At 40.4% G+C, this 27,476-nt stretch overlaps 1 non-coding gene across 1 annotated transcript; it reads left to right on the top strand.

Annotated features, from left to right (window-relative positions):
- The first annotated feature begins 18,646 nt into the window (after positions 1-18,646).
- LOC118663956 lies at positions 18,647-18,753 on the top strand. Its single transcript, XR_004970237.1, has one exon. It is a non-coding gene; the product is annotated as a U6 spliceosomal RNA (small nuclear RNA).
- Positions 18,754-27,476: the final 8,723 nt, after the last annotated feature.

The following is a 27,476-nucleotide window of genomic DNA, read 5'->3' as shown; positions in this document are numbered from 1 at the left end:
GGTTTATCAATCTTGTTTATATTTTCAAAGCATCAGCTCTTGGTTTCATTGATCTTTTACATATATATTTTTTACTGTCTATTTTGTTTATTTCTGCTCTGATCTTTATTATTTCCCTTTCTACTAACTTTGGGATTTGTTTGTTGTTCTTTTTCTAGTTCATTTAGGTGTATGGTTAGATTGTTTATTTGAAGTTTTTCTTGTTTAAATTTTTTTAAAAATTGATTTCAGAGAGAGAAAGGGAGAGGAAGGAAGAGATAGAAACATCAATGATGAGAGAGAATCATTGATCAGCTGCCTCCTGCACACCTCCAACTGGGGATTGATTACACAACCCAGGAATGTGCCCTGACTAGGAATTGAACCACAACTTCCTGGTTCATGGATTGATGCTCAACCATTGTGCCACAGTGGCCAGGCAGATTTTTCTTGTTACTTGAGGTAGGCTTAATGCTATGAATTTCCCTCTTAGAACTGCTTTCATAGTGTCCTATAGATTTGGGGTTGTTCTGTTTTCATTTTGTCTCAACGTATCTTTTTATTTCTTCCTTGATCTCATTGCTAGCCCACTTATTGTTGAGTGAAATGTTATTTAATCTCTATGTCTTTGTGTGTTTTTCAGGTTTTCTTCTTCTAATGGATTTCTAGTTTCACACAATTGAGGCTGAAGAAGGTGCTTGATCTGATTGCATTGTTTTTAAATTTATTGAGACTTTGAGGGGGAGGGGGAATCTGGGAAGTTTTTTGTTTCTCCTTCAATTTTAAATGCTAGCCTTACTGGAAGTCTTGATTGTATGTCATTGCTTTCCATCACTTCGAATATTTTGTGCCAATCTCTTTCTGACCTTAAATGTTTCTGTTGAGAAATCAGCTGACAGTCTACAGGAGCTCCTTTGTAGGTAACTGTCTTTCTCTTGCTGCTTTTAAAATTCTCTCTTTGTCTTTATCCTTGGCAACATTAATTATGACGTGTGTTGGTGTAGGCCATCTTGTTTGGTACTCTCTGTGCTTTCTGGATTTGTGTGTCTTTTTCCTTCACCACATTAGGGAAGTTTGCAGTCATTATTTCCTTAAATAGATTCACAATTTCTTGCTCTTTCTCCTCTCCTTCTGGTACCCCTACGATGCAGATGTTGTTATACTTGATGTTGTCCCAGAGTTCCCTTAAACTATTCTAATCTAAAACAATTTTTTTTTCCTTTTTGCTATTCTAAATGGGTGTTTTCTGCAACCTTTTCTTTCAAATCACTGATTTGATCTTTTGCTTTATCTAGTCTTCTGTTGATTCCTTCTAATCTATTCTTCATTTCAGATATTGTATTCTTCATCTTGACTGGTTCTTTTTTAGGGTTTCTATGTCCTTTTCTTAAAAAAAAAATACATATTATCTCTTTGTTGAAGTTCTCACTGAGTTTATCCATTCTTCCCCTAAGTTTTCTGAGCATCCTTATAACCATTGTTTTGAATTCTGTATCTAGTAGATTGCTTGCCTCCATTTCACTGAGTTCTTTTTCTAGGGATTTCTCCTGTTCTTTCACATTTCTTTGTCTCCTCATTTTGCTGCTTCTCTATATTTGTTTCTGTGTATTAGGTAGATTTTCTATGTCTAGCAGTCTTTGTAGGGTGGCCTTATATAACAGGTGTCCTGGGGGCTCAGTGGTATAATCTCCCTCATCTCCTGAGCTAGGTGCTCCAGGAATGTCCCTTGTTTGGGTTATGTGAACCCTTCTATTGTGTGGGGAAGCATGGGACTTGGTTGGAAGGTCTGTAAGGAGGAATCTCTGAAAGGTCGGAGGCCTCTGGGGGACCTTGCCAAAGGCAGCAGCCCCTGCCTTGACTTTTCCAAACAAGTCTGACCCCCTGGGTGTTTTACTAGAATCTTTATGTTTAGACTTCAAAACGTCCTTGTTTGAAAGACACTGCAGATGCAGGTGCTTTCTCAAGGATGCTTACCCTGCTGATTGTATCTAGAGGTTAATTTTAGTTCAAGCTGTGGTGACAATAAAAGCCTAAGAAGGTAGACAATCGAGGCTATTTCCTCTTAAAGCAAAACAGCCCCTTTGGCCCTGACCAGTTTGGCTCAGTGGATAGAGCGTCGGCCTGCAGACTGAAGGGTCCCAGGTTTGATTCCGGTCAAGGGCATGTACCTTGGTTGCGGGCACATCCCCAGTGGAGGGTATGCAGGAGGCAGCTGAATCGATGTTTCTCTCTCATCGATGTTTCGAATTCTCTATCCCTCTCCTTCTCCCTTCCTCTCTGTAAAAAAAAATAAAAAACAAACAACAAAAAAAACAGCCCCTTTGCCTTCTCTTTCACAAAAACATGTGTTATAGTAATCATTCATCCGTCATTCGGGTCTGCCAGTCAGCCCTGGAACTATTGTAGTTGAGTCTTTTAAAAATATATATATTTTATTTATTTTTTAGAGAGAGAGAGAGAGGAAGAGAGAATGATAGAGAAAGAAAAACATTGATGTGAGATCAAAATACCCATCAGCTGCCTCTCATGTGCCTTGACTGGGAATTGAACCAGCAACCTTTCAGTGCATGGGACAATACCCAGCCAACTGAGCCACACCAGCCAGGGTTGTAGTTGAATCTTTTTTTTTTTAATTTAAAATATATTTTTATTGATTTCAGAGAGGAAGGGAGAGAGATAGAAACACCAATGATGAGAGAGAATCATTGATTGACTGCTTCCTGCACGCCCCCTACTGGGGATCGAGCACGCAACCCGAGCATGTGCCCTTGACTGGAATCGAACCCGGGACCTTTCAGTCTGTGGGCGGATGCTCTATCCACTGAGCAAAGCCAGCCAGGGCTGAATCTTTTTTTAAACTGAATTAAAACTGTTTACTGTTGTAAACATTTAACAAAAGCATTATGAAATCTAAATAGTCTTTGACAGTTTGAACAAATAAGTGGTATATTTAAAAAACAAAGCTGATAAGCAATAGATCCATTCTATATATCTTCTTTCAACCATTCCAGCAAGAGAATAGCACAGTATTTTTAAAAAGGAATACAGCAAAGATTATCCCTATTATAATGGCAAACTCTGGAAACTGTAACAAATAAAAGTAGTTGAACAGTGAAATCGTCATATTCCTCATCAGGAAGAAGTTAGAGTAAGAACAGTCTGCAGTCCAGTTAAACTCAATTGTCGACAGAGAATGCTTTTTCTTGTCAGTTGATTTCATGTAGTTGAGTCTTGATTACTGTTGGCCCATTTGTGGGTGAGGTAGATCCTCAGGCTGACTGTGAGGATCAACTCCAACCACAGTGTACAAGCTGCTTTTGGGAATGACCCCACAGAGCAAAATTTACCCCAGCGGGGTATTGTGTCTGTCATGATCTCCTTTTGGGTGTGCTACTTGTGGAGCTAATCAGACACTGCTCTGACGTATTCAGCAGCCAGCCACCAGGTGTGTTGGTTCTGGGGCCTAACAAGCCTGAGGCAGGTCAGCAGAAGGCCCAAAGTACCCTGTGACCTGACTCTTCTGCTGACTGCCTGTTAGGGTCAGCCACTGAAAGAGCCTCTGGCAGTATGTGAATTGCGTGAGGGAGGTTCTGAGACACCAAGTAGGGGCAAGTGGTGTTAACCAAGTTGATACAGGTTCAAACTCAGCACCACTGCTGGATTTGTGGCCACTCAGAAAATGTCTCATGCTACCCAAAGCCCAGCCACCACTCTCCCGGGGTGTGTAGATCTTTGCAGTGGTATGGGGTCTCAGGGAGTTTTCAGGGTGAAGCCAGTGGATTTCATCAGGCTAAAACAGGTTAAGATTTGTTCATGTGTCAAGGTTCAGCACAGGAACAGTAGTGCCTGTCATGGTGTACTCGGAAAAATGACCATCATCCCAGAGTCATATAACTCAGTCTCTATGTGTGTGTCTCTGACACTCCCTGAGTCTGCCCAGACCTCCTTGAGTGCCTTCTAGGGAAGACTTCAGTGGGCCTAGGCCACCTGCAGTTAAACTGATTCATTGGCAGGGCAGGAGCTTTGCAGGGTGGGGCCACAGCAAGTCAGGAGGGTGGAGCTAATGCAATTCTCCAGGCTGACACTGCATAGAGGGGAATACTCCATGCAGGAAAGAAGGCATTTATGGGAGGTGTACGAGAGGAACTCGGCACAGGGACAATGGTAGTTGTCCTTCTAGCCCTCTCCCCAATCTCTTCCTGCATGACTCCAGTTTGCTCTGAGCCACCATCCCTCTGCCAGAGCCCAGGGTGAGTGCCTGAAAATGATATTTTGTGTGCTAGCCCTTTAGAGGGTGCCTGAGTTTCTAGAAGTTCCCATCTCTCCCTAATGGATGAAATTCCTGCTGATTTTCACAGCAGATGTTATGTGTGCTCCTCTTCCCAGCTCTAGTGCTCTGGATTGAAGAGCCTGGCATGGGGTTGAAAACTCTCACTCCTGAGGTGGGACCTATGTAGCTGAGATATCCCTCCAGATTCTCAACTACTATATGTGGGTCATGTTTCTGTATCTTTCTTTTTTGGCCGCCTCTCTGCATTTGTTTCTGTATACGGTATTAGGCCAGCCCTTTTTGCCACTTTACCCTTCCAATCAGTCTTAATGTGGCTTCTTCTGTACGTCCTTAGCTATAAGACTTTTGTTCATCTAGTTTTCCGTTGGTTATTCACATTGATTGCTCTATAGTTTAGTTGTAATTTTGAATTGATTCTTAGAAGAGGTGAATGCAACTTCTACCTACTTTGCTGCCATCTTGGATCTTCTTTAAATCAACTTGTTCAAGCCTCTGCTTCATCTAGTCTGCTGTTGATTCCTTCTAGTGTATTCTTCATTTCAGACAGTGGATCCTTTATTTCTGACTGGCTCTTTTTTTATGGTTTTATAGCCTTTTTAATGCTTGCTATCTCTTTGTTAAAGGTCTCACTAAGTTTCTTGAGCATCCTTAAAACCATTGTTTTGAGCTCCATCTGGTAGGTTGCTTGCCTCCATTTCATTCAGTTTTTTTCTGGGGATTTCTTCTGTTCTTTCATTTGGGTCATGTTTTTGTGTCCTCTATTTTGGCTGCCTCTCTGCATTTTTGTCTGTATATTAGGTAGATCTGCTATGTCTCCCAATCTTCATAGAGTGGCCTCATGTAATAGGTGTCCTGGGAGCTCTATGGTATAGTCTCCCTAGTCTCTTGAGCTAGGTACTCCAGGAATGTCCTTTGTTTGGGCTATGTGGGCCTTTATGTCATCTTGATTGCTGTAGGCCCATCGGTGGATGGGGTTGACCCTTAAGCAGACTGTAAGGACTGACCCACAGTGTATGAGCTGCTGTGTAGGGTCTGACCCCCATGAAGTAGAATTTGTCCAGTAGGGTCTGGTGCCTGCTTCAATTTCCTTTTGGGCGTGCCACTTGTAGAGCTAATCAGGTTATACTCTGATGTAGTCTGCAGGCAGCCACCAGGTATGCTGGTTCTGCGGCATCTTGGAAGGACTCCATTGCAGGTCAATGTCAGCTGTTGTCTGTGACCAGCCCTAGGCTACTGTTAGGAACTACAAAGAAATCCACAATTAGTAGCTGCCTCTGCTGGACCTGGGTATGTGTGGGAGGGGCCAAGCTACCTACTGACGCTAGCTTACTCCAGTACTGAGCCTGGGGCAGGTCAGCAAAGGCCCAAGGCACCCTTTGATCTGGCTCTGCTGCCAGCTGCTTATTAGACTCAGCCACTGAAAGAGTCTCTGATGGTATGTGAGTTGCATGAGGCATGTTCTGAGTCATCTGGTATGGGTGAGTGATGTTCACAAGGTTAAAACAGATTCAAACTTGGCACCAGTGCTGGTTCTGTGGCCATTCAGCAAAATTCTCCTGCTACCCCAAGGTGACACAAAACATAGCACATTAACTGAGAAGATAAACAGTTGAAGGTGTTTATTAAAACCAATCAACAACTTTGGTCAATTTGGCAGGGGATAGGGCTAAAAATAAAAGAGATATCCCTTAGAAGTTTATTTCTTTATTTTATTGATTTTTAGAAAGATTTTTAATTAATATTTTTAGAGCGACAGGAAGAGAGAGAGAGAGAGAGAGAGAGAGAGAGAGAGAGAGAGAGAGAGAAACATTGATGTGAGAGTAAAACATTGATCGGCTGCCCCCTACGTGTCCCCTACCAGGGATTGAGCTCACACCCCAGGCATGTGTCCTGACTGGGAATTGAACCTACCACCTTTTGGTGTAGGGGATGATACTCAACCAACTGAGCTATAATGGCCAGGACAGGAGGTTTTTGTTTGTTTGTTTGTTTTGTTTTTAAATATATTTTATTGATTTTTTACAGAGAGGAAAGGACAGGGATAGAGAGTTAGAAACATCCATGAGAGAGAAACATCCATCAGCTGCCTCCTGCACACCCCCTACTGGGGATGTGCCTGCAATCAAGGTACATGCCCTTGAATGGAATCGAACCTGGAACCCTTGAGTCCACAGGCCAATGCTCTATCCACTGAGCCAAACCAGTTAGGGCAAAAACAAATGCTAATTAATTATTAGCCACTATTATTATATTGCATTATTATTATTAATGCTTAAGGTGAGTTTTTCGAAGGAAAGGATGAATCATCAAAATGACTGATTTGTGGAAGCAGGGCTAGAAGCAACCTGAGTGGGTTCAAAGCGTTCAAAATCTTGACAGTACATTTGCAAGCACAACTCAAGATAGTTCTAGCTGGATTCTCTTGCAGAAAAATGATCAGAGTCCCTGTGGATGTCAAGCAGGTGAGAGTGAGAATGAAGCCTTTTGTAAAGTCAGAGATTGTGGTGTCTTGTTCACATCTCTATTATGTGTGCCTGTGTCTCAGGACACTCTAATACAAAGAATGGAAGAATGAATCTAGGACACACTATTTTGGACCTAAGTCCACTCAGCATTCATAAAGTGATTCTTTAAGTATCAAAATTTTATAAACAATCTGTAGTTTCCAGAAAAAGAGAGATCATAACAATACCCAGGTCTGTAAGGGGTCATTGTGCCTGAAGGAAACATCCTAGCAGCCCAAGGAACCAAAAATTGTCAGGTAATATTTTAGCCTCAGTTTTTATGTTGCTGTCACTTCTAGAATACCAGAACTCTACACAACGATGAGGCAGAATGGACTGAGGCAGGGGTCAAATTCAAAGTATGATGCATTTTCAAATTCAAATCAACTGAGTGCATACTCAGTCTCCACAAATCCAAGTCCCTTCAGGTAGCTTTAGGTACTTAGATTTGTTTCTTTCATTGCTTTTATTTTTAAGTGTTATCATGATGTATATTCTCCTGTTGGCTGCCATTTGTGGAAATTATTTATATTTCATTGAAACTATTTTCAAATAAAATAGTGACAAAAACAAATTTTAATCAATAAACCTCAAAATTAAAAAATTGTATACATTAGGAAAGCAAAATCTTTATATAAAAAAAGTAAAATAGCTTTTAACAAATAGCTAAATGCTGTCCAAATAAGGTTTAAAAGCAGTTAGTGACTGGGACTGAGCTATAATGTTCAATGGTTCCAATGACATAACTATTACAAAAGTAATATGCATGAGAAATGACTTACTCTCTTTTCAATGCAATGTGTATTCTATAACTACTAAACAAAGAAGTTAAATGTTGGCTAAAACTGGGAAACAAGAGTAAAAGAGAACAAGGGTAAAGGAGACTAATACAATAAAGAATAAAATAGATTACAAATAAAGAAATATGGAATTGAAAGAAATAAGGTTGATTAAAGGAGAGAATAAGTGAAAAGTCTAATGGGCTTTTGATGAACCTAAATTGTGGAAGAGGAATAGTAAGAGGAAGGGTTTGAGGAAAGGGGAGAGGTCTCAAGACCTCCATATCAAAGAGAAACCAAGATTTAAGCCTAGAGCCTGAAATTCTCTTGGGACTTGGTACAGACCAGCATCTGCCACCGTAATTACAAAAGGTGTCATCTGACTGACCTCATGCTGCAATGTTAGGCTAGTCGTGTGAAACAAAAAAAATTTTACTTTCTTAACATCCTTTAAATATGTGTTACTTCCTTTAATAGCACTATTGTACTTGGTCAGGGGAGGAAGGGAAGGTTAAATCCTCATTCAATAGCTTTAAAAATGTTCTATTATTTTTAAGCCTATTTTTTCCTCTTAAATCTTCTAACTTCTTAAAGGCCTATACTTTTGCATGTTCTTTGTTTTCCTTCTTACTTACATGATTTTGAAGTATTTTTAATTTGCTCTCATTAGAAACACAAAGTAGTTATTACAAGTTCTTTAGATCTTGCCTTTAGAATGAATAATTTAAAATTCTAAATTTGAGTTATAATCAGTACAAAATTAATTGCCCTTTCATTTGTGTGGTGGCACCTAGTTTTCAAGTGTTTTGTTTGTGGGTTTTTTGGGGAGGGGTTATGACTGAATATCACAGCTAATATAGTGAAGATATTTTTGGTGATCAAACCTAAATATAATTTAAACATTTTCCATGAGGATAAAATAAAGGGTGAAAAATTAAGTTGTATGTGTCTATAACTCTGGTCACAGTTTAAATGGGCAATATTTAATTCTTCAGTGAAACTTTAAACTAATAGTCAACATTTCTTAAATAAATAAAGCATACCTCCTAGAAAAATAATGGAAATTAAGAGTAAAGTCCTGCCCTAACTGGTTTGGCTCAGTGGATAGAGCATCGGCCCACGGACTGAAAGGTCCCAGGTTCGATTCCGGCCAAGGGCATGTACCTTGATTGCGGGCACATCCCCAGTAGGAGGTGTGCAGGAGGCAGCTGATCGATGTTTCTCTCTCATCAATGTTTCTAACTCTCTATCCCTGTCCTTTCCTTTCTGTGAAAAATCAACAAAATATATATATTTTTTAAAAAGAGTAAAATCCTACAAGCAAAATAATGAATTATGTGTCGCTAGTACATTTATGTTTATATTCTTTTTTTTTTTTAAGATAATAGCTATAGTCATAAATTGACCTGATCATCAATCAGTATAACACCTCTTTGGGCCTTAACACATGGTCCACTTACTTCCTTGGTGGTCATTCATCTTTTAGCATGTAGTCTATGTTGGGGTTTGAGGTGCTGTCCCTACAGGGTATCCATCATATAAACTTTCAGAGTTTTCTCTGGTAGTCTGAGTAGAGGACTTGTTGGGCTCTTAGACATCTACAGAATTCTTTTCTACCTCACAATGAAAATTGAATGCTTTACCAGATTTTGGCTTTTATATCAGTTATGATGGGCACAGAATGTAGATAATGAGTAAGGACTTTTTAAGTACTAAAAAAGGTACCTAATTTCTCAGGTTACTTTTGATAAATATTGTATATGTCTTCTCTGGCTTCTTATTTTAAAAGACAATCTAGGAAGTGTTTTCTAAAATTGTCCACTTGACTCAGATGAATCCTCCATATGCCTGCAATTCAAAATCTCCCAAACATTTGAAGCTTGTAAGTTATTTGTTTATCTACTTAAGAATATTTTGGGTAAAAGGCATAAAAGGAAGTATAGAGTGGTTAAAAACAAGCAAACATACTTTGGGTCCATTACTTAATATCACTGACCTCAGCTTTTTCAGCTATAAAACAGGATAGTAATACCTACCTCATAGGATGATGTGAAGACTAAAATAAGTTAAATAAGAAAACACAGAAAGTGCACAATGCAGCAGATGGCACATAGAATGTGTTTAATAAATAGTAACCGATATTATTAAAAACATTAAGATAGGGAAGAAATATCTAAGGTTAGGTCTCCTATTGATAATGTAGGCTACTGTAATCTGAACAATTGTTCCTTATTTCCTTTATCTAATCTTAGAAAAATATATTTGGAATAATGATAAAAGCTTTTAAAAATGTTTTTATTTTTCAATTGCAGTTGACATACAATATTATATTAGTTTCAGGTGTGCAACCCAGTGATTAGACATTATATAATTTACAAAGTAATCACCCTGCTAAATCTATTACCCATCTGACACCATAGACAGTTATTACAATATTATTTACTATATTCCCTATGCCATTATTTACATCCTCATGACTATTTTTATAACTGGCAATTTGCACATCTTAATCCCTTCCCCTTTTTCACCCAGCCCCCAACCCCCCTCCCATCTGGCAACCATCAAAATGTTCTTAGCAACTTCCCGTCAAGATGGTGGTGTAGGTAAACGCAGTGGTTGAATCCTCCCACAATCACATCAAAATTACAACTAACCTACAGAACAACCATCATTTAGAACTACCTGACACCTAGCTGAACGGAAGTCCTACAATTTGGGATTTAAAGAAAAAGCCACATAGTGACTGTAAGGTGGGGCAGAGATGCAGAACAGGCTGGTCCCACCCCACATATGGCAATTTAAAATTGCGAGAGATATCTGGGCTGTGGAAGTCCCCCCTGAGGAGCAGGCATTCCAGCCCTACATCAGACCTCCCAGCCCAGAGTTTGAGGGCCAGAAAGGGAAGTCCCCATAACTTCTGGCTGTAAAAACCAGTGAGATTGAGGCTGAGTGAGATAGAGGACTGTTGGAGACGTAGGCAGTTCTTCTTAAAGGGCCTGCACATTAACTTACTCAGACTCTTTTACTCTGAACTTTAGCACTGGGGCAGCAGCTTGAAAGGAACCAGGCACATATGGGGAGGAACTGAATTGTCTGGCATCAGGATGAGAACAGGAAGGGCAGCTTTCTGTCAGAAAAAATGTGCTGGCAGAGGCCATTATTCCTATTCTGAGAGAGCCCCCAGCAGGTGGGAACCATAGCTGATTCTTCATCAACCTGGCTAACACTGTAATCCCATCCCCTAGTGATTCCCTGAGACCCCACCTCATACAACTTGCCAGCACCCCCCCAAACTGTTTCCAGTGGCTTTTCCATGCAAATGGCCTCTTTTGTCTCATGCTTTGGACTTTCCTAAAATCTCTCAAACAACCAGCATCTGGCCTCTTTTGTACCCCATTTTTTTTGTTAAGTGGCCCCAGTTCTGGCACTAGTGGCACCCTTGGTTCACAGGTTGGCCTTTCCTGGGCACCTTCAAGCCCAGCACAAGTAGTAGCCATCTCTAGATCACTCTGTAGCTTGTGCCAAGTGGCCCCAGCCAGGGCACAAGCAGTGGCTGACCTTATACCTCCTGGGAGGCCCCTGAGCCAGGGTACCAGTGAACAGCTTCAGACCATGCCAGATTACAACCTTACCACCTCCACAAGTGACACACTCCAGGGTCAGACTCAATGAGCACCAAAGCCCCACTGAAGCATGTCATGCTCTGTAGGTTTGACTTCTGCACAGAGTTCCTCTGCTATAGTTGCAGCCAGTCCTCACAGGTGATTGCTCTGGGGGTCAGTCCCTTCCAGTGACACCAACAGCAACCAAGTCTCAACTACAACAGGACAGGGCACACAACCCACATAGGGGAGCACCTGGAGCACTCAGCTCAGGTGACTGGGGAGGCTGCACCACTGGGCCCTACAGGACACCTACTACACAAGGCCACTCTACCAAGTCTGGGAGACATAGCAGCTCTACCTAATACATAGAAACAAAGATAGGAAAGCAGCCCAAATACAGAGACAAAGAAACAGGTTCCAAATGAAAGAACAGGAGAAACCTCCAGAAAAAGAACTAAATGAAATAGTGGCAAGCAAACTACCAGATATAGAGTTCAAAACAATGGTTATAAGGATGCCCAAGGAACTTAGTTAGAACTTCAAGGAACTTAGTGAGAACCTCAACGGCATGAAAAATGACATAGAAACCATAAAAAAGAACCAATCAGAAATAAAGAATACACTAACTCAAATGAAGAATAATTGACAGGAAGTCAACAATAGAGTAGATGAAACCAAAAATCAAAACAGCTATTTGGAATATAAGGAAGCAAAAGACACCTAACCAGAAAAACAGCAAAAAAAAAAAAAAAAGAATTTTAAAAAATGAAGATAATGTAAGAAGCTACTGGGACAATTTCAAGCATACCAACATTCTCATCATGGAATGCTGGAAGGAGAAGAGAGAGAGAGTAAGAAATTGAAAACCTATTTGAAAAAATGACAGAAAACTTCCCTACCCTGGGGAAGGAAAGAGACATACAATTCCAGGAAGCACAGAGAAAACATGATGAACCCAAGGAGACCTGCACCAACACACATCATAATTAAAATGCAAAAGGTTAGAAACAAAGAGAGGATCTTAACAGCAGCAAGAGAAAAGCAGTTAGTTACCTACAAGGGAGCTCCCATCAGACTGTCAGCTGATTTCTCAACTGAAACTTTGTAGGCCAGAGGCGAGTGGCAAGAAATATTCAAAGTGATAAAAAGCAAGGACCTATAACCAATATTACTCTACCCAGAAAAGCTATCATTTAGAATCAAAGGACAGCCCTAGCTGGTTTGGCTTAGGATAGAGCTTAGGTCTACAGACTGAAGAAGGGTCCCAGGTTCGATTCTGGTCAAGGGCATGTACCTCAGTTGCAGGTTCCTCCCCAGCCCGGGCCCTAGAAACTAGAATCAAACTAGAATCAAAGGACATATAAAGAGGTTCCCAAACAAGAAAAAGCTAAAGGAGTTCATTACCACCAAACCAACATTACATGAAATGTTAAAGGTCTCTTTGAAGAAGGAGAAGAAAAAAAAAGATAAAAAATATGAACAGTAAACTGGCAATAAATACAAATCTAACAACAATTGAATCCAGCCCAGCTGATGTGGCTCAGTGGTTGAGCATCAACTTATGAACCCAGGAGGTCAGAGTTTAATTCCCAGTCAGGACACATGCCCAGGTTGCAGACTCAATTCCCAGTAGTGGGGCATGCAGGCAGCAACTGATCAGTAATTCTCTCTCATCATTGATGTTTCTCTCTCTCTCTCCCCCTCCCTTCCTCTCTGAAATCAATAAAAATATTTAAAAACAAAACAAAAAAAAACCCAATTGAATCTAAAAACAAAATAAATGAACAAACATAGGTACAGATAACATTTTGACGGTTGCCAGACAGGAGGGGTGTTGGTGGGATGGGTGAAAAAGGTGAAGGGATTAAGAAGTACAAATTGGCAGAAACCGGTTTGGCTCAGTGGATAGAGCGTCGGCCTGCGGAATGAAGGGTCCCAGGTTCAATTCCGGTCAAGGGCATGTACCTTGGTTACGGGCACATCCCCAGTGGGGGGTGTGCAGGAGGCAGCTGATCGATGTCTCTCTCTCTCATTGATGCTTCTAACTCTCTATCTCTCTCCCTTCCTCTCTGTAAAAAATCAATAAAATATATTTTTAAAAAAGTACAAATTGGTTGCTACAGAATAGTCATGAGGATATAGTCAATATCCTAAGTACAGCATAGGAAATATATTCAATAATATTCTAATAACTATGTATGGTATCAGATGAGTATGAGATTTATTGGAATGTTCACTTAGTAAGTTATATGTCTAATCACTGGGGTGTACACGTGAAACTAATATAATATGTCCACTGTAATTAAAAACTAAAAAGTAATTTAAAAATAATAATAATACAAATATATCCCTGTCCGGGTAGCTCACTTGGTTAGAGCGTTGTCCTGATATGCCAAGGTTGCAGGTTTGATCTCTGGTCAGGTCACACACAAGAATCAACCAATGAATGCATAAATAAATAGAACAACAAATCAATGTTTCTCTCTCTCTCTCTCCCTTCTTCTCTCTCTCTTTAAAATCAATAAGAAAAATTAAAATAAAATAATCTCTGTATCTTTGAGTTTGCTTCTGATTTGTTTGTTCATTATTTTGTTTTTAAGATTCCACATGTAAATGAAAGCATATGGTATTTGTTATTCTTTTTCTCATTTATTCCATTTAGCATAATTCCCCCCAGGTTCACCCATGGTGTCACAAATGGCAAGATTCCATTCTTTTTTACGGCTGAGTAATATTCCATTGTATAAATGTACCACTTTTTCTTTATTCATTCATCTGTTGATGGACACTTAGGTTGCTTCTGTGTAAATAATGATGTAATGAACAAATAGAAGCATGTGTCTTTTCAAATTAGTGTTTTGGGCCTGGCCGGCGTGACTCAGTAGTTGAGTGTTGACCTATGAACCAGGTGGTCATGGTTTGATTCCCAGTCAGGGCACATGACTGAGTTGTGGGTTCAATCCCCAGTGTGGGGCATGCAGGAGGCAGCTGATCAGTGATTCTCATCATTGATGTTTTTCTCTCTCTTTCTGAAATCAATAAAAATATCTTTTAAAAAATTAGTCTTTTGGGTTTCTTCGGCTATATACCCAGAAGTGGAATTGTTAGGTTCTTCTTTGTCTCCTGTTATAGCCTTTGTTTTAAAGTCTATTTTGTCTGATATAGGTATTGCTATCCTAACTTTTTAAAAAATTTGCATTGGCATAAAATATCTTTTCCCATCCTTTTATTAGGATAAAAGTTTTTTTAAAAAAATAGTTTTACACAAATATTAGAAAAAAAGTTAATTTTAATTTGGAAACAAAATATTCTATGCATTAAAAGTGGTGCTTAAATATTATTTTCAGATAGTTACAGGTTGGGCAAAAGTAGGCTTACAGTTGTGAGTATGTGAAACACTTTATTCTTGTATTATTATTTATTTATTAGTAATAAATATAACCTGTATGTCTTTTTCTATCTGAATAGCTCTAAACCTACTTTTGCCCATTCCTGTATATGTATTTAATGTTCCTTCTCTGCGATAAACTGAGAATGAAAGAAGATACTGAATCAAAGAATATGGTAAAAAAAAAAAAAAAAACTAGGATCAGAAGACCCTGAGAGACAAAAGAAAATTAAAGATGATAGGAACACTTCATTCCAGTTCCTTCAAATATGATCCTTGTTTTATCTGTCAGATTAGCAACAACATATAAATGTTGTTCAGTTTTAGGCTGTAGGTTGATCTACTAAATGAAGCTAAAAATAAATTTCCAGGAAAATGTAATAGATTGGCCTACTCTACATTGTACCTTGTAAATTTTATGGAAGAAATTATCCCTCCTTAAGGAAAAGAATAAAATGTTGTTCTGTTTCTAACTCAGTCACTGTAAATCACCTTGGAAGCAGAGGTTTGTTAAATAGATGTTCCCCAACAAATGAATTGCAAAGAGGCTGAACTGTTTGATTGAAATAAGAAGATGAAATTTTCAATTATTTGCTAAAGCTGCATTCATGGTATAACAAAAAGCATTATTGCCACAAAAGAAATACTTTCAAGACTCAGTGTTCTTTCACTAATATAAATAACTCCATTTTGGAGTTCTGGTCATTTGGAATCCAACAAAGAACAGAACATTGTCAGTAACATCGGCTGTAATAGAAAGACAGCAAGGTCAAATTTTCTTCTTTGAAGCACTGACTTCGATGCTTATGTGATGTGCCTAGGATTAGTCACCTGGAGTGTCTCAGTTCTTTTCAGCATGTAAACTTTCTTAGATTAGTTCAAATTTGCAAGGAGTTTCTATCAGGGTTGTTTCTTGGGGTTTTATGCAGAGTAGATTTTAAATGGAATTAGTCTTTTTTCCCCCAAAGAGTTGAGGAATCCAGAACTTGGGCAGGTTGAATAGGGAGACCAGTAAGAAGGCTGTTGTGCCCAGCCAGTGTGGCTCAGTGGTTGAACATCAACCTATGAACCAGGAAGTCACAGTTCCATTCCCAGTCAGGGCACATGCCTGGATTATGGACTCAATCCCCAGTAGGGGGTGCGCAGGAGGCAGCTGATCAATGATTTGCTCTCATCATCATTGATGTTTCTCTCTCTCTGTCCCCTCTCCCTTCCTCTCTGAAATCAATGAAAAGAAAAAAAGAAAGAAGGTTGTGATCATGCAGTAGGTTGGGCCAGGGTAGTAGCAGAGGAGGTAAAGAGTAATAGATAGATTAAACATATACTTTGGACCAATAGACTTTGTTAAAAAGAAAAGTCAAGGATGTCAACCAAATTTTGGATTAGAATAATTAGATAGGAGTGGAGCCATTTACAAAGCTGGTAAACTGAGAGATCTGAAAAGAAAAATAGAAGTTAATATTATGTGACTCTTCCTGTGCATAAGAAATTTTAGAATACCCTCAAGTCTTTGCTTTTGAAAGCATGTTCTAATTTTTTTCCTTGGTACAGTATGATTTTGGTGTATTCTTCATACCTCTTAAATTATTTAATGTTTTGAAAGTTCTACCGATAATAATAATAAATGATAAAATATTCACTACTAACTCATTTCAAATGAGTTTATCTTTTGTGAAGATTAGAAAAATAATTTAGAAAATCTTTTCAGCCTTTCCCCCAAGTTCCATGATTTTTCAAATAAATACAATGCTTTTAAAAATCATTTTTTAGATAGTCACTATTAGTTGGTCTGGAAATGCTAAGCTAACTCATATAACATTATTTAAAGGAGGTCGAGGGGAGGGAGAAAGACTACTTTGTTTTTTTCCCTTTATTGATTAAGGTATTACATGTGTGTCCTTATCCCCCATTGCTCCCCCACCCTCACCCCCACTCATGCCCTCGCCCCCCTGGTGTCTGTGTCCATTGGTTAGGCTTATATGCATGCATACAAGTCCCTTGGTTATTCTCTCCCCCTTACCCCCACCCTCCCCTACCTTCCCTCTGAGGTTTGACAGTCTGATCAATGCTTCTCTGTATCTGGATCTGTTTTTGTTCATCAGTATATGTTATTTATTATATTCCACAAATGAGTGAGATCATGTGATATTTATCTGAGAAAGACTACTTTAAAATTTTTAGATGTTCATTCATTCAAACAAAAGATAATAGTGACCTCTAGTGTTCATTGAGAGTATCTGAAATTTACCCGACCTACAGATATTGAATGTAGCATAGAAATGAATGAGAGGGAGACAAGTGAAAAAGGCCATTGAGGTAACTATAGTAATGATTAAAATGGGTGCATAATTTCTGAGAGCTCAGAGACCCTAATCTGGTTTCAGAAATTAGGGAGTAAAATCCTGAAGTAACTACCTCCTGAACTGATACAAAAAGGGGAAAAAATCACAGGTGTCAGTGTGGGAAGAGCATTGCTGTCAAAAACAAGCAAAAGATAACAGCAGCGTGAGTCAAGGTAGAAAACCAAGTAATGAATTATATTGTGGGACAATTTCAACTGCACCAGCATAAAACAAGGGGCAGTGAGTGTCAGGAAGGGAAACAGGAGAGGGAGGCAAAGCTAAGATCAAGCAGAGTTTGTACTTTCTACATAACAGGAAGCCAGCCTTATGATTCATATAGAGATCTGACAGCCCTTGGGGGGAGGGAGGAATAAGTAGCGAATAAAGTTGGATGTTATTGTAGTAGAGGATGTAAAAGTAAGAAGAGAAGATGGATTTAATAGGTAATTGGAAGACAAAATCAATAATTGGACTTGATGGCTTGATTGTGTATAAAACATAATGGCAAGGAGAGAGTCAAGGATATCACCTTTTTTAAAGGTCAGATAGATTGTATGTTCATCAATTAATGCTTTTAAATTATAAGAAAAAAAATATGGTTAGTAGGAAAGATGACATGTTAACTTTGAGGTGCATGGGAAATAGTAATGTGTAAATGCCAACAGGTAATTGGATTTCCTGTTTTTGATTCTTTGAGAAGAGAATTAAGTCAGAGATATGAATTTACTTTTATCCGCATAGAGATGGTTGCTGAAACAATGAAAGTGGATACGATTTCCCAGGAAGGAGTATCCTATATAATAAAAGGGTAATATGCAAATTGACCCTAACAGCAGAACAACTGGGAATGACTGGTCACTATGACACACACTGACCACCAGGGGGCAGACGCTCAAAGCAGGAGCTGCCCCCTGGTGGTCAGTGCACTCCCACAGGGGGAGCTCTGCTCAGCCACAAGCCAGGCTGATGGCTTCCAGTACAGCGGTGGCGGCGGGAGCCTCTCCTGCCTCCTCAGCAGCGCTAAGGATGTCCGACTGCAGCTTAGGCCTGCTCCCCGCTGGCAAGTGGACATCCCCCGAGGGCTTCCAGGCTGCCAGAGGGATGTCTGACTGCCAGCTTAGGCCCAATCCCCTGGGAAGCGGGCCTAAGCCAGCAGGTGGACATCCCCTGAGGGGGTCCCAGACTGCGAGAGGGCACAGGCTGGGCTGAGGGACCCTCCCCAAGTGCACAAACTTTTGTGCACTGGGCCTCTAGTCTGTATAATAAAAGCCCAGCAACCGTTATGGTGGAACGATCAGAACAACCAGTTGCTGTGATGTGCAGTGACCACCAGGGAACAGATGCTCAGTGCAGGAGCTGCACCCTGGTGGTCAGTGCACTCCCTCAGGGGGAGCACCGCTTAGTCAGAAGCTGGGCTCATGGCTGGTGAGCACAGTGGCACTGGCGGGAACCCCTCCTGCCTCTGCTGTAGCACTAAGGAGCTGCGAGCCAAGCAGTAAGGAGCGAGCAGGCAGGCAGTTAGGAGCGAGGGGTCCCAGATTGCGAGAGAGATGTCTGACTTCTGCTTTAGGCCCAATCGGGCCTAAACTGACAGTTGGAAATCCCCCGAGGGGTCCTGGATTGCAAGAGGGTGCAGGCAGGGCTGAGGCCCCCACCCCCACACAGATTTCATGCATCGGGCCTCTAGTATAGTATACAACAAAAAAGAACAATTTTTCAGGGTTGGATTTGTTTAGAATATATTAGGAAGAAAGGGTCATTCTCACTTCTGCAGCACATATACTAAAATTGGAATGATACAAAGAAGATTAGCATGGTCCCTGTGCAAGGATGACACACAAATTCGTGAAGCGTTCCATAGTTTGCGTTGTGCCTGGATGGGACTGGGAAGCTCTATGAGTCAAAACACAACCAATGAGTGGCACTCAGCAGAATTGTGACCTTTGCATTATAAAGATATTTGTGTAAGGCCAAAAAAAGGAAGGAAGGAAGGAAGGAAGAAAGAAGGCAGGGAGGATCCAATTTATTCAATATCAAAGTATAATTCAATGAAAGAATCAATATTTCCAAGGTCGCCTTTTGAGGTCTATCTATACAAATACTATTGTAGTACCAAATGAATATATATTATATTTATTTACTATATTAATCAGGACTCCTTCAGCAAATAAATAAATAACTTTACATAAACTAGCATGAGTAAAAGACTTCCTTACCATGCAAACTGAAGTCTCAGGGAATTGACTACTCCAGGCACAGCTGAATCCAAATGGCATGTCTTTAGTGGGCTCTCTCCACATCTAGAAGGTACTTGAGTATGTGTTGACTTAATTTTCACACAGAAGCAAAAAAAAAGATTGTGGGATGAATTTGCATGTAAAACGAATGACAACTAAGGGAAAAAAACCTCTCTTTCCCTGCAGTGTCTCATATCCACCTCTCTAAAAGAACTCTGATTGGTTTGATGTTGATCAACCAATCACTGTGCCCAGAAAGATGATATATTCTGATTGATCACCCTGGGTTATGGCACACAGTGATAACAGTAAAGCCATGTATGTATTAGGTAGCCCTCTGAGAATTACATGGAAAGGTTGTTTCCTCCAGGGACTCATACTTTAGTAATTAAAATAAGTAGTTGGGTATGAGAAGAATATAGATGCTATAATATAAGCAAAGACTATGAAAGGAACATCTTCTCATGGGAGAAAGCTTCTTGAAAGTCATTTTATTTCAGGGTGTCCTGCCTAAAGAAGTTGGTGTCCTTCATCCTTAAGCCACATACACATCTACCCAGGAGTGAGAAAGCTAAGGAAGTGGAGTGTTGTAGGCCTGGATCATGCTAGTGAGGTAAGCCAGCAAATAGACAACATTTGTAAGCTACAGAATACCTGCCCCAGACTGCTTTAATAGCTTAACAATAACTTAATAGCTATTTGGAAGGGTCAGTATATGTGCTCAATATATAAGATTGTGCTCTGGAATCTATTGCTGCATTTACATCAAGGGTCCCAATTCACATTACTCTCTGGTAGATTTTCCCAATTCACCACCAATAAAATATTCAGCAGTGTAGCTTCTGCCTTTTGCCATGGACTATCTTTGTTTCATCGGCCAACACAATAGCATCCTAATTGCCTACAGGTGGTGGGCAAGCCAGTCTCAAGTCTATATCTCACTGCCTGTTTTCTTAGACCACTTCTGATTTTATCTGTGTTTTTCCAGGTGCCCCCTCAAAGCAGACACTAAGACTGGATTGAATATAAAGGTTTTTATTGAGGAAAATGTTTCGTACAGCCATCATATCACACTGCAAGTCTGACCTACAGTGAAAGAGAGAAGGAAGGACAGTTAGGTGTCATTTAGTCTAGGAAAGTGCAGAAAGGCCAACAAGGAGTCATCAACACAAAGTGAGTCACCAGAGGATTCTTTAGAACCTGCTAGTCTCAGAGTAGCACTGGCAGCAGCCTGTGGGGAGTGTGGCCTTAGCACAAACATGGTGATGATTTCATAGTATGGCAGCTCACAGCCTCCTCAGTTATGCTCCCAGTAGCTAGTGGCCGGAGAGGCAATTCTCATGACCACCCTGATCGGTGAACTCGTACAAAGACCATTACATTCTGCAAAGTGAAGGGAAGTAAAATTGCAAATAAAGAACAGTCTCTCAGAGATCTTTGGAACATTTTACGTGATCTAACACACATATAATTTGAATACCAGAATGAGAAGAGAAAGAAATTGGGACAAAAAAAGAACTAGGAAAAAAATAGTTGAAATTTTCACAAATTTGTGGAAATAACTCACTTACCTATCCAAGAAGCTCAACAAATTCAAAGCAAGATAAACACAAGAATATCACTAGTCCAATTACCAAAAATTAAACTAACTAAATTATATTGAAAGCAGTCAGAGAAAAATATTACATATAGAGGAACAATGATATATAATGCATTAAGTTATTGAAATGACATTTTATGAGAAGCAATGGATGCCAGAAAACAATAGAAAACCATCTCTAAAGTGCATCTGGAGCATTCACCAACATTGTCACATGCTAATCCATAAAACAAGTCTCATGAAATATCAAAAATATTGAAATTTTAGAGTATGTTTCCTGACCACAATGGAATTAAAGAATAGAAAGAATTAAATTGTCTTTATTTCCAGATGATGTGATTGTTTATACAGAAACATCAAAATGCAGAAAAATAAACCTAGTAGCCACAAAAATTTATTGCTGTTTGCTGGCAAATAATTGGAAAATGAAAAATTTAAATATCATTTACTATAGCATTAAAAATATAAACTATTTAAGAGTAAATTTTCAAAAATTGTGCAAGACTTCGACAGTGATAAATACAAAATATTAATAAGAGATATTAAAGAAAAGCTAGGCCCTGGCCAGGTGGCTCATTTGGTTGGAGCATCGTGCATGCACCAACGGTTGTGGTCCATTCCTGGTCAGGGCATAAACTTAGATTGCAGGTTCAATCCCTAGTTGAGGTATGCACAGGAGGCAATCGATGTTTCTTTCTCACATCAATGTTTCTCTCTTTCCCTTCCTTCCTCTCTCTCTAAAATCACTACAAAAACATATCGTTGGGTGAGGATTTTTTTTTAAATCTAAATAAGTGGGAACTTATATCACGATCATCAGCTGGGAGACACAATCTTATTAAGATTAGTAGTCTTCCAAAAATAATCCGTAAATTCAACACAATTCCAACCAAAATCCTAACAGACTTTTTCTAGAAATTGACAAGTTGACTCTAAAGTTTTTCTGGAAATGCGAAAGACCTAGAGTAACAGTCTTGGAAAAGAAAAACAAAGCTGCCCTGGCTGGTGTGGCTCAGTTGGTTGGGCATTGTCCTGTGCACTAAAAGGTTGCCAGTTGGATTCCTGGTTGCAGGCTCGATCCCTGGTAGGGAGCGTGCAGGAGGCAGCTGATCCATATTCTGCTCTCACATTCATGTCTCTCTCTCTCTCAACAAAAACAAAAACAATATGAAAAAAAAAAGAACAAAGCTGGAAGCTGTACACTACCTTATCACAAGACTATTAAAAGTGGTAGTAATTAAGACTGTGGAAATGACATATTGATTAATAAATAAAGGGAACTAAAATGAAAGTTGAGAAATAGATCCACACATATAGTCAATTGATTTGTGACATAGTAGCCAAGGTAATTTAATATGAAAGGTAAAGTCTTCTCAATAAATTTTGCTCCACAAATTCTAGATCTTCTTCAGAGATTCAGTATTATTTCTTGTTTGGCCTCACCAAACGCTCATCTCTGTCTGTTCCATTCAAGAAGACTTCTGGGATTTGTCTGGGTTCCTGATGCCTGCACGAAGCCTGGAACCTCAGGTAAGCTGGAACAAACACAGGGTTCACCTTATTGTTTCCTTTCTCAGAGGTAATTATTCCTGTGCTGCCAATTGTCTAATGTCCGAAAGCAGTTGTTAAATATATGTTGTCCAGTTTTCTAGTCATGGGAGAAAGTAAATCCAGATGCTGCTACTCCATTATGGCTCAAACAGAAGCTAGTGTTCACTCTTTATAGAGCTTCCCACGTGCTTGGTGAAGAATAGGTTATCATGGAGCAAAAGTGGAAGAAATGGAAGCAGAGTCTATTCAGGAGGTATTGCAGCAGTCTAACTGAGAAAAGATGTGCTAAGATTAGTGTAGTGGCAGTCAAAAAGGGGGACCAGCCCTAGCCAGTTTGGCTCAGTGTATAGAGCGTCTGCCTGCTGATCAAAGGGTCCTGGGTTTGATTCCCTTCAAGGGCACGTACCTCATACCTCGGTTGCAGGCTCCTCCCAGGCCCAGGCCCTGGTCAGGGCACGTGGAGGAGGCAACCAATTGTGTTTCTCTCAAATAGGTACAGTGGGGCCTTGACTTACGAGTGTCCTGACTAACGAGTTTTTTGAGATACGCGCCGTCTCTCGGCCGATTTTTTGCTTTGAGTTGCGAGCTAAAATTCGGGTTACAAGCCAGCTTCAGATACCCCATCGCTAGTTGGCGCAGCGAATGTCACAGTGAATGCCACAACATCAGCCCAGCATCACGTGCCTCACTCGTTCACTGTTGATTTGACATACGAGTAATTTGAGTTATGAGCTCCGTCACAGAATGAATTAAACTCGTAAGTCAAGGCCCCACTGTATTTCTCTCTGTCTTTCCCTTTCTCTTCCACTCTCCCTAAAAAAATAATGAAAAATATCCTCCTGTGAGGATTTTAAAAAAAGGGATGGGGGACCAGTTGGCTGCTGGACGCATTTTGGAGTCAGAACTGACAGTACCTGCTGATAGGTTGCATTTAGGACAGAGAGAAGGGGACAGACATGGACATTAAGAGAAATTGCACAAGTTTTAGGCCTAAAAAACTGCCTAAATGCCATTTACTGAGAAGAGAAGACAGGGCTATGAGAAGATTTATGGCTCTTTTTGGCCGGGGGGGGGGGGAAGATGAGGGGAAGCGGGGGTGTGAGGGTTGGCAGGGTATGGGGAGTGGGGGGCAAAAATTTGAAACCTCAATTCTTTTAATGGAAGTATAAAAGAGAAAGTTCATATTCTTCTCCCTACCAGAATGGATTTTTAAAATATTTTTCTTATGTTTTTATTGTATACTAGAGGCCTGGTGCATGAAATTCGTGTACGGGGGTGGGGGGGTGTCCCTCAGCCCAGCCTGCACCCTCTCCAATCTGGGACTCCCTCTCACAATCCAGGACTGCTGGCTCCCAACCACTCGCCTGCCTGCCTGCCTGCCTGATTGCCCCTAACCACTCCCCTGCCAGCCTGATCAATGCCTAACTACTCCCCTGCTGTCCCGATTGCTCCTAACTGCCCTCCCCTCTGGCCTGGTCACCCCCAACTGCCCTCCCCTTCTGGCCTGGTTGCCCCCAACTGCCCTCCACTGCAGGCCTGGTCCCCTCCAACTGCCCTCCCCTGCAGGCCTGGTCCCCCCCAACTACCCTCCCTTTCAGGCTGGGTCGCCCCCAACTGCTCTCCTTTGCCGACCCTGTAACCCTAACTGCCCTCCCCTGCAGGCCTGGTTGCCCGTAACTGCCCTCCCTGCTGGCCCAGTCAACCCTAACTGCCCTCCCCTGCCAGCCTGGTTGCCCCTAACTGCTCTCCCCTGCAGGCCTGGTCGCCCCCAACTGCCCTCCCCTGCTGGCCATCTTGTGGCAGGCATCTTGTGTCCACATGGGGGTGGCTATCTTTGTGTGTTGGAATGATGGTCAATTTGCATATTACTCTTTTATTAGATAGGATTGTATGTCTCTTTTCTCTAGAGCTCTTTGAAGAGAGGGTATTGTCTTATTAGTTTCATGTCACATACAGTGCACATAGTAGTCCTTTAATATATGTATGTGTCTCTGTGTGGAGAAACTGGGGAATCTGTACTGCTTGGTGTCAGAGGTGAAGAGCTGAGTGTTCTCGGTTAGAACAGAAATAATACTGAATCTCTGAAGAAGATCTAGAAAATGCTCTGCTATGCTTTCTTGGAAAGCAATTTAGCCCAGTAAAGATAAAAATGTGTATTAAATACAAATACTGTGTTTTTATAACCTTAGATGGAAATAATCAGAGGAGATGCCTTGTAATTTTGATATCATTTGTTTCCTTGAAAAATAAAAGTTCTTCTTTGAATTTAAAAATACAGGGGGGAATGGAGAATGGGCTCAAGTATGTGTTCAGTAACACGTCAACATCTCTAAAAACATTGCTTAAAAACTAGTCTTTCTTGGCTGAGTGCTGTAATTTATAACATAGCTCCCACAGAGCTTTTCATGGTCATAGATGACTTTATTTTTATAATCTTTAGCTACAATCTTAAAAATGCCAAATGGAGGTCATTTTCTGTTGGGGTGGATGGGAGGAGAAAGGTAACCCTAATGGCACTACCTAAAATTTTTGTTGTATTTGAGAATTTCACTATTAGACTTATGATTTAGGTTAAAGTATTGTCTTAAAAGTAGCCATTAAATTATTTATATCTTATTGCATGAGTTAGCACAGTAAATATTTTCTAGTATAGGTAGACTATATGCAAAGGTTAAAAGATGTCATACTCCAGACCTTCCTTGACTTATCAGCTAAGTGATCTTGAACAAAAGAGGCTTAATCTCTCTAGCTTCAATTTACTAATCTATGAAATGGGACTAATAATATCTACCACACACGGATGTTGTAAGAATTAAATCAATAACAAATGTGAAGTTCCTCTAAAACAGTTCTGGGTATCTTTTGTTAGCTAAGAAAGAGCAGAGCATAGTAGAAGACCCTGGGCAGGTTCAGTTTTCATGGAATGGAAGGGACTGGGAAAGGCCTAAGTGCAGGGAGCTACCATGGAAGGAAAGAAAAGGATTTGGCTGAGAATGTTAGTGAATAGAAGCCATCATGGGGATTCTGAAAGGCACTGGGGACACTCCAGAAGGAGGGTGAGGACATCATCCCAATAGAAGATTGGGAGCTAGTGCCAAAAAAAACAAAACAAACAAAAAACTATGGCTACTTGGCAGTTTTACTTAGGACAGATCTAAGTAAATATTTACCTAATCTTAACATAGGAAAAAGACTTCTCAAGTTTGGAAACGATGTAAGAAATCATACACACAAAGTTAATGTTTGACTACCAAAAAAATCCACTTCACATCTGTACTTTAAAAACATTTAAAGAATTTTTAAATGAATAGAAACTTTGTAAACAGAAATTACTTTTAAAGGTCCCACAGAAGACCTTTAAGGTAATGGTAGTGGATTACACACAGGCATCTACTTTTGCTCCTTCTCACCACCCCACTAAAACAACAGTGAAGCGATTGTCATAAAGGCCTACACCCACACGGGTGGAGAGAAAGGGGAAAGGAGGCAACAGAAGCAAGATTTGGAAGCTAGAAAACAGATGGGGTGATAAATGGCTTAGCAAACACCCAAAAATAGAACCTTAAGTCAGCAGCGGGGAACGCTGGCACCCATTCCAATTTACCGTACACCACAGTCTCCAGTGGGCTCAGGTAGTGGCAGCGTGTGGAAGTACGGAGGTGGGGGGGGGGGGGCAGAGGCTGAAAACAGGACGATCGACTGAGAGTCTGTTAAAGTAATGGACCCCAGGTCTCTCCCCCGCTCTGCAGCTGGGCTACTGGTAAGAACCTGCTGAGACCATAGAGGTGTACTCTCAGGAGAGATTAAAACAGGGAACACCAGGCATGACTAAAAGTGGGGCGTATAGAACTGAAAACAGAGATTAAGGAAGTATCTACAGCTGCATCCCGAGACATCTTGGCCTCTTCCCCAATCAGCAGCCAGAAACCCTGTCCTTAACAAAGGAGATCAGAAGAGTTTTCTTTGAAGCATTTGACGAGCCCAATAAAACAGACCTAAATGTACCGACAGCTCACCCCATTATGAAGGCCACATTCAACACATGATCCCTTCCTCCTTGCCCCTCCCCTCTTAGAGCCTGCCAGTAGCTTTTTAGTCCCTATTCTTGAGGATATGAAAACAACCAAGAAGTACCATACATCTGAGGGAAGTATCCAATATGAAAGATAGAAACCAAAGAAATAAACAGAAAAAAGCCACTTGGAGAAACAAACCTTGCAAGAGAAAAGAATACTGTAACCCCCCTCCCAAAAAAAAAGAAAAGAAAAGAAAGGCTGCCATTAATATCCTGAGAGAGATAAGGAGACATATGGCCACATGAAATAAGAACAGGATGCTATTTTTAAAAGGAGGAGAGGTCTCACAAAGGAAAAGAAATATCCAGAAACTTAAAAATATGATAGTAAAAATTAAAACTCAAAGGGTTGAAAGAAAGTTTTAGGAAGTCATCTAGAAAACAAGGTAAAAGACAAGCAGATGAACAAGGAAAGCAGACAAACATTAGAAGTCCAGTAGAAAGGTCTAAAATCCTATTAACAGGAACTCCAGAAATATAGAATAAGGAAAACGAGTAAGAGCGTGCTCAAAGAAAAGATTCAGTAACATTTCTTGTGTCTGAAGCAAATTGACTTGAGCCTGCAAATTAAGAGTCTTGAAAACACAGCACAATGGATAAAAACAGGCCCACACCAAGGCACATCTGATGGTTAATTTTATGTCAACTTGGCTAGATTGAAGAATGTCTAAACAAGATACTTGTCAAACATTTCTGGGTGTTTTTGTGAGAGTATTTTGGATCAGATTAACATTAGGGTGATGACTTTAAGTAAAGCAGGTTGCCTTTCATCATGTGGGTGGGCCCCATCTAATCAGTTGAAGTCCTGAGTAGACTGACCCACAGTTTAGCCCACCATCCAGACTTTAACTTATGAGGATCCCCCAGAGGCTTTTTACCATCTTCATGATCTGGCTCCTGTGATATTTCTCTCCGCACCCCTGCGTCCATCAGACATGTCCCGTTGTGAAGAGAGTTCAACTCTTTCCACAGGACTCTTGAGACATTCAAATGTAGAAATATGCCTGGGGCCAATGTTTGACAGTCCCCAAACATCCCACTGAGAGTAAACATAAGGTCCTTGAGAGAGGTATTTCCTGACATCTTAGACTAGCTTGTCTCAATCTCAAATCCCTTCAGCCAAGA

This window comes from Myotis myotis, unplaced genomic scaffold, assembly GCF_014108235.1.
Source record: "Myotis myotis isolate mMyoMyo1 unplaced genomic scaffold, mMyoMyo1.p scaffold_m19_p_9, whole genome shotgun sequence".
NCBI lineage: Eukaryota > Metazoa > Chordata > Mammalia > Chiroptera > Vespertilionidae > Myotis > Myotis myotis.
This window is presented reverse-complemented; position numbering and strand designations above follow the sequence as displayed.